We start from the raw sequence: 5,733 nt of genomic DNA, 5'->3' as shown, positions 1-5,733 counted from the left end.
TTGAATTTGAAACATATGAAAAATGTTAAAGATGGTAAATGATTCATGCTAGTTTTGGTATGTGTTTCGGTTAAGAAATGGTTGTGATTTGATAAGTGAAATTTAATGATTCAATATGGTATAATTTATGCTGGAAATGGTCACTTTTGGTTGCTTATTTGGTTGTATATGTGGTACCATTTGGATGCCTTAGGATGCATGTGACATAACTGGAAAAAAAGTAGCTTATAACAAGTCTATTTTCGTGCCACACGGTTGAGCACACAGGCGTGTGACTTGACCGTGTGACCCTTGATGCTTAATTAAAACAAGTCAGTGAGTTACACGGCTTAGACACATGGGCGTATTGGCCGTGTATGCCACACGGGCTTGCACAAGGGTGTGTGGTCGACCTTGTGGCCCAAAGTCAATAAGTATGCCCTGTTTCTACACAGCCTGGACACAGGTGTGTCTGGTGGCCCTGTGAGGCTCGCGGCCTGTTCACACGGGCCTGTGGCCCTTGAATGCTTGAAATTTTTCTAAGTTACTTAGTGTTTTCAAATGTTATCAGTTTAGTCCCAAACCTATTTCAAGCATGTTTTAAGGTCTCGTAGAGCCTTATAAGGGACAATGTGGTTATGTTTGATTTATGTATATGTGACAATGACTTTATGTTCGAGAAATGTATGTTGTATGTTGTGATTTGATCGGTAATGCCCTGTAACCTTATTTCGGTGATGGATACGGGTTAGGGGTGTTACATTTTATTGGTATTAGAGCTATGGTTTAGTTGATTCTCGAACTAACCAAGCATTTGTGAGTCTAGCTATACATGCCATACTACTACTTGTGATAGTGTGATATCTCCTAGCTCTGAAGAAAATTATTTTAATTAGACAAATATGCTGTCCAACCGAGCTAATTTTGATTGTAATGAAAGTGATACTCCAATATTGAGTAAAGATGTGAACATGATGAATCGAAAGCCATAAAGGTACGAATGATAGATTGTAATAATATGTTAACTACAAATGTTATGTTATATGCATGTATATGTAAGAGTTAATTTGAGGCTTTACGACCCTCACCCCCTTACCAGTGAAGTATTACAATGAAATTCGTAATATTAGATTGAATAAGCTCACAAGTGTAGAATTATAGAGTTTCATAATTGAAGGATTAATATTGTTATCACATAAGAGAATGAGTCAGCAAGTAGAGACAGTACTAGAAGAGATATCGAATCGTTCTGAAGGCCATTCAGATTATGCAATGTCATTGTTAAAGAAGAAGTTGACTTTGATGAAACAACATATTTACGTATGATATCTAAAGAATGTATTAACTGGAAGTTCTTTTGAATTGATTTCTGTTTGTGATGGGATAATGTGAAATCAGTGATGACAGAATTAGACAGTGGAATAATGTTTGAATTGAAATGACAGCTGAGTGCAGTGGTTATAGTCGGGCAGTTACTATGGGTTTTTCTAGGCATTCTCTGTGTACATTTATTCTCAAAAGTATATGTGATTTCTCAGAAGTATATGTGATTGCTTAATTTCATAAGGAATTCTTATCATATGAGAATATTAGCTAAACATACTATTATATGAAAGCATTGTTGGTATGTTTGGTTTATAATTGGCAGTACTCTATTTTTCTTTGGTATTTTATTTCATTTTATTGAAAGAAAAGATCGACGATAGAATCTGTGTGATGCTAGTATTCTATTCCTATTGGTTGTTGCTCTGCTTAGTATACATGGAGATTATATTGTTTTTGTTATGGTTGATTTCAATGCTTATGAGTGATGTGTAACATCTCGAATTAGGGCTTAGTCAGAATAGTGGTTTTTGGACCACAAAGACAATGTTAAAATAATTATTTTATGATTATTATAAGGTCTAGGATTTGAAAATATGCATGTGTTAAAGTTTCATGAAGAAATTCTATTTGTAAGGTGTCCAATTGGAAATTAAGGACCAAATTAAATAAATTGCAAAACTTGGATTCTAGAAGCAATTAGTATGAAATTGCTATGGATTATTAATTAGAGGTCTTTAAAGAGTAATTTTCCCAATTTATAAGTTTTTAGACAAAAATGAGCATGCATGGAAAATTTGAAAAGGTTAGTAAGGAAGGGCATTTTGGTCATTTGGTTGAAATAATAAGGGAAAATCAAGCAAAAATTCACTTGTTTTCTTCTCCATGCTGCTGAAAATTGAAGGGTCTCCATAGCTAGGGTTTTCAACATTTTCAAGCTCAATAGTAGGTGCTCCCTACCCCGTTTTTAACGTTCTTCGTATTTTTGAGATCCCCGTAACATGCTCTTTCTATTTCTACCCATATTTCAAGCTAGGGTTCATGTTAAAAAATTTACCCATGATGAGATGTTTGTATTTTGATGATTTATGGAGGAATATGAGAGTTTAAAGGATAGTAAACAACTTTTACTTAGTAGTTTTTCATGGAAATGGCTTAAGGGACCATTTTGTAAAAGTTGTGAAAATGGGTAGAAAAATGTGAAATGAAAGAAAATGTAGGCTGTTATAGGCAAGAAAAATATTCAGCTAGGCTTGGGTAACTTAGAAATTTCATGCATTTCATTATACGAGTCTTAGGACTAAATTGTAAAAGTGTGAAAGGTTAAAGGCAAATTGGTCATTTTGCCCGAGGGTGAGTTTTAAATCCTAAAATGAAAAAAATATGATGTATTAATAGTAAAAATTTATTGATATAGACCCCGAGGAACCAATTCCGAAGGTCGACCGTAGAAAACGAAAGGTTTTGGAATAGCCGAAATACGAAACCAAAGCAATTACCAAGTAAGTTTGTATAACCCGAAGTAAACTCTTAATGTACTTAAATATGTGTGTTCTTGGATATATGAAAATTTAGATATTCACTGCATGATAATTTATGTAATGTGCTTGTGTGAATGAAAGATGATAAATGTCCCAGTTGAAATAGAAAGGGAAATCCAACGGATAAAGTATGGCTTACATGACATGAGATCCTGCATGTGTTATGGCTTACACGACATGAGATCCTGCATGTGTTGCAGAAAAGGATTTAGCCCAGATGGGTAATCCGATGATCTCAAAATAGAAAGGATCTAGCCCAGACGGGTGTTCCTTGAGTGATCGAGCCTCCCGAAGAATATGGGTGCATTAAGTATTTAGCCCGGATGGGTAATCCGATTGAGAACTGAATTTAGCCTGGACTGGTAGTTCAGATCCGAGCTTATGAGAGCAATTTTCATTGAAAGGGATTTAGCCTGGACTGGTAATCCCGACATTGCTCTATGAGTTAATACTGCAGAGGATTTAGCCTAGACTGGTAATCCTGTCGTAAGATATAAGGTTCATGGGAGTGCGTACTAGAGATGATCACTTGTATAACTTGACGGTAATTGGGGTATCCATCGAGATTTATGAGAAATTCAATGGGATTAATAGAAGAAATAGAACTGGAAATATTGAATTGATGAGCTAATCTAAGACTAATGACATGATGTATTGTTATGAGACTAACTTGATGATTGAGCTCATGAGATAGGGAAACTATTCCATGCTTGTTGGAATTAATGACTAATATGGCTGTATGCTAATTAACATGTAAGTTTACCTTCCAGTTATTCGGACTTACTAAGCATATAATTGCTTACCCCCTTCTTTTTTCCCTATCTTACAGAGCTCGTGGACTCGTGAAGATTGGAAGACTGTTGGAGAATCAACACACTATCGACTTGTCCTGCTTTGGTATATAGATACTTCCATTTTGTTTAATGGCATGTATAGGATTTTTGGTTATTTTGTTATATGTGTCATTTGGCTAGCCAATGTAAAGGCCTAAATGGTATACTTATTCTTTTGTGTATGGCCATGAGATATGGATCATATTGATGTAGGTAGTAAACCTACCCATGATGCATGCCTACGTTTAAATGTTTCATGAGATATGATGATAAGGTTTATCATGACTGGACTATTGAAAGGAACCTAATAATTTGAGAGTGTGTAACACCCCTAACTCGTATCCAACACCGGGACAGGGCTCGAGGCATTACCGGAACTTTACACTTTCAGTATACTAACTCGGGTAACAAAATTTCATTTGAATTTAAAACTTTTCAATCATGAACATCTCGTCCCTTGGATAGGCCTTCGAGACCTATAACATATCGGAAGGCAATGCGAGACAAATACGAGCACGTTCGATTAGCCTTAGGCTCCTCAGAAAATTTTCCTTAACTAAAAGGGACACAGGCCCTTGTAGGTGGATCATGTGGACTCACATGCCTGTGTATCTTGGGGCACGCCCATGGCCTTCAACTGTGGGCAACACTGACTTATCAGCACGGCCATGGAACACGCCCGTGCTACCTACCTGTGGACAAAACTCTCATTTTAACACGGCTATGGTGCACGCTCGTGTGGCCTACCCGTGTACAATTTTGAGCTAAAGTTCTTGGTTTAGCCCCGGTTCACTTTTAATGTATGTTTTGGACCTTGTAGGTCCATAATCGGGACACTATGATGTTGTTTAGTTGGTTTTTAATTAGAATGAAATTTTATAACCTGTATTTTTTGAAAGTGTCTGAGTATGTATCTGGTAACACCTTGTAACTTGTCCGGTTCTCGAGTGCATGTAAGGGGTGTTACATGATGTTTTTCCTACTGGAAATTTCCTGGGATATCATCGAGATCTTTATAATTCCTTATGAGTTGTAATTTTCAAAAATTCTGTATAGCTCAACATTTGAGATTTTGCTACTCGGTTTTATTATGATTCTATGTGATTGTCTGCAAGAGATATTCTTTTGACGGTGATGACTATATCTAATATGATTAAAATTTCTAGTTTGATCATGGGAATACAGTGGTACCGTCATTAGATTTATGGAGGTTATGTTTCTACATTGGTTGCTGTTAAAATCATATTCGAATTTCTCTTGTGTTCAAAATGCATTATTGATAACTGGGACATTATACTATACGATTGAGATGTCGGCCTTATTATAGCACTATGATTTTAATCAATCTGATGATTGTGGCTTCAGTCTGGTTCAAAGCTTTGTTGATTAATAATTGAAAAGTTATTGTTTGACAGTCGAGATCGATTCAGTTGTCTAGTTTGACTGGATTAATTACTTAAAGGATTAATCGAGCTACTTGTATATGAATCTATCCACAGGGTGGAAATAAACTTTGAACGTTCACGGGTAAATAGATGAATAGTCTGAATGCAGAATTCATATTCTAGAAGACATGATACAAAATTATATCCATAAGAACGGTTTTATTAAGAAATGTTCTTTTAAAGTTTTTTTATTAGGGAAATCATCACACTTGTGAATTCTGCATGATATGATATTTATTAATAAACTGGGAAACAGTTGAAGATATTGTTAATTGAAGCATCAGTTCTGGTTTAGCCTATATCGAATAAAGAGTTATTCAACACGAGAATTAGAGATGGTTGACATTGTAGTTGTGTTGAATAGTTAGCGACATTAGTTTTTTGGTGAGTTATGTAACCTTTTGAAGGCTGTAAGAGTTTAAAATATTTGATGTTTCTAAAAGATCTGAATTTGAGACAGTAAAGATGGCTTGAACTATTGAAAGATTGTGAGTCAGTGATTGATTATCACCCTAGGCAAATGATTATAGTCTCAAAAGTTTTGAGCCAGAAATCTTTGTGTGTTTTACGACGGATAAACATGCGATTGATCTTATCAGATGATGAGTAGTT

Source organism: Gossypium arboreum, chromosome 8 (assembly GCF_025698485.1).
Source record: "Gossypium arboreum isolate Shixiya-1 chromosome 8, ASM2569848v2, whole genome shotgun sequence".
Lineage (NCBI taxonomy): Eukaryota > Viridiplantae > Streptophyta > Magnoliopsida > Malvales > Malvaceae > Gossypium > Gossypium arboreum.
The sequence above is the reverse complement of the archived record's forward strand: the minus strand, read 5'-3'. Positions refer to the sequence as shown.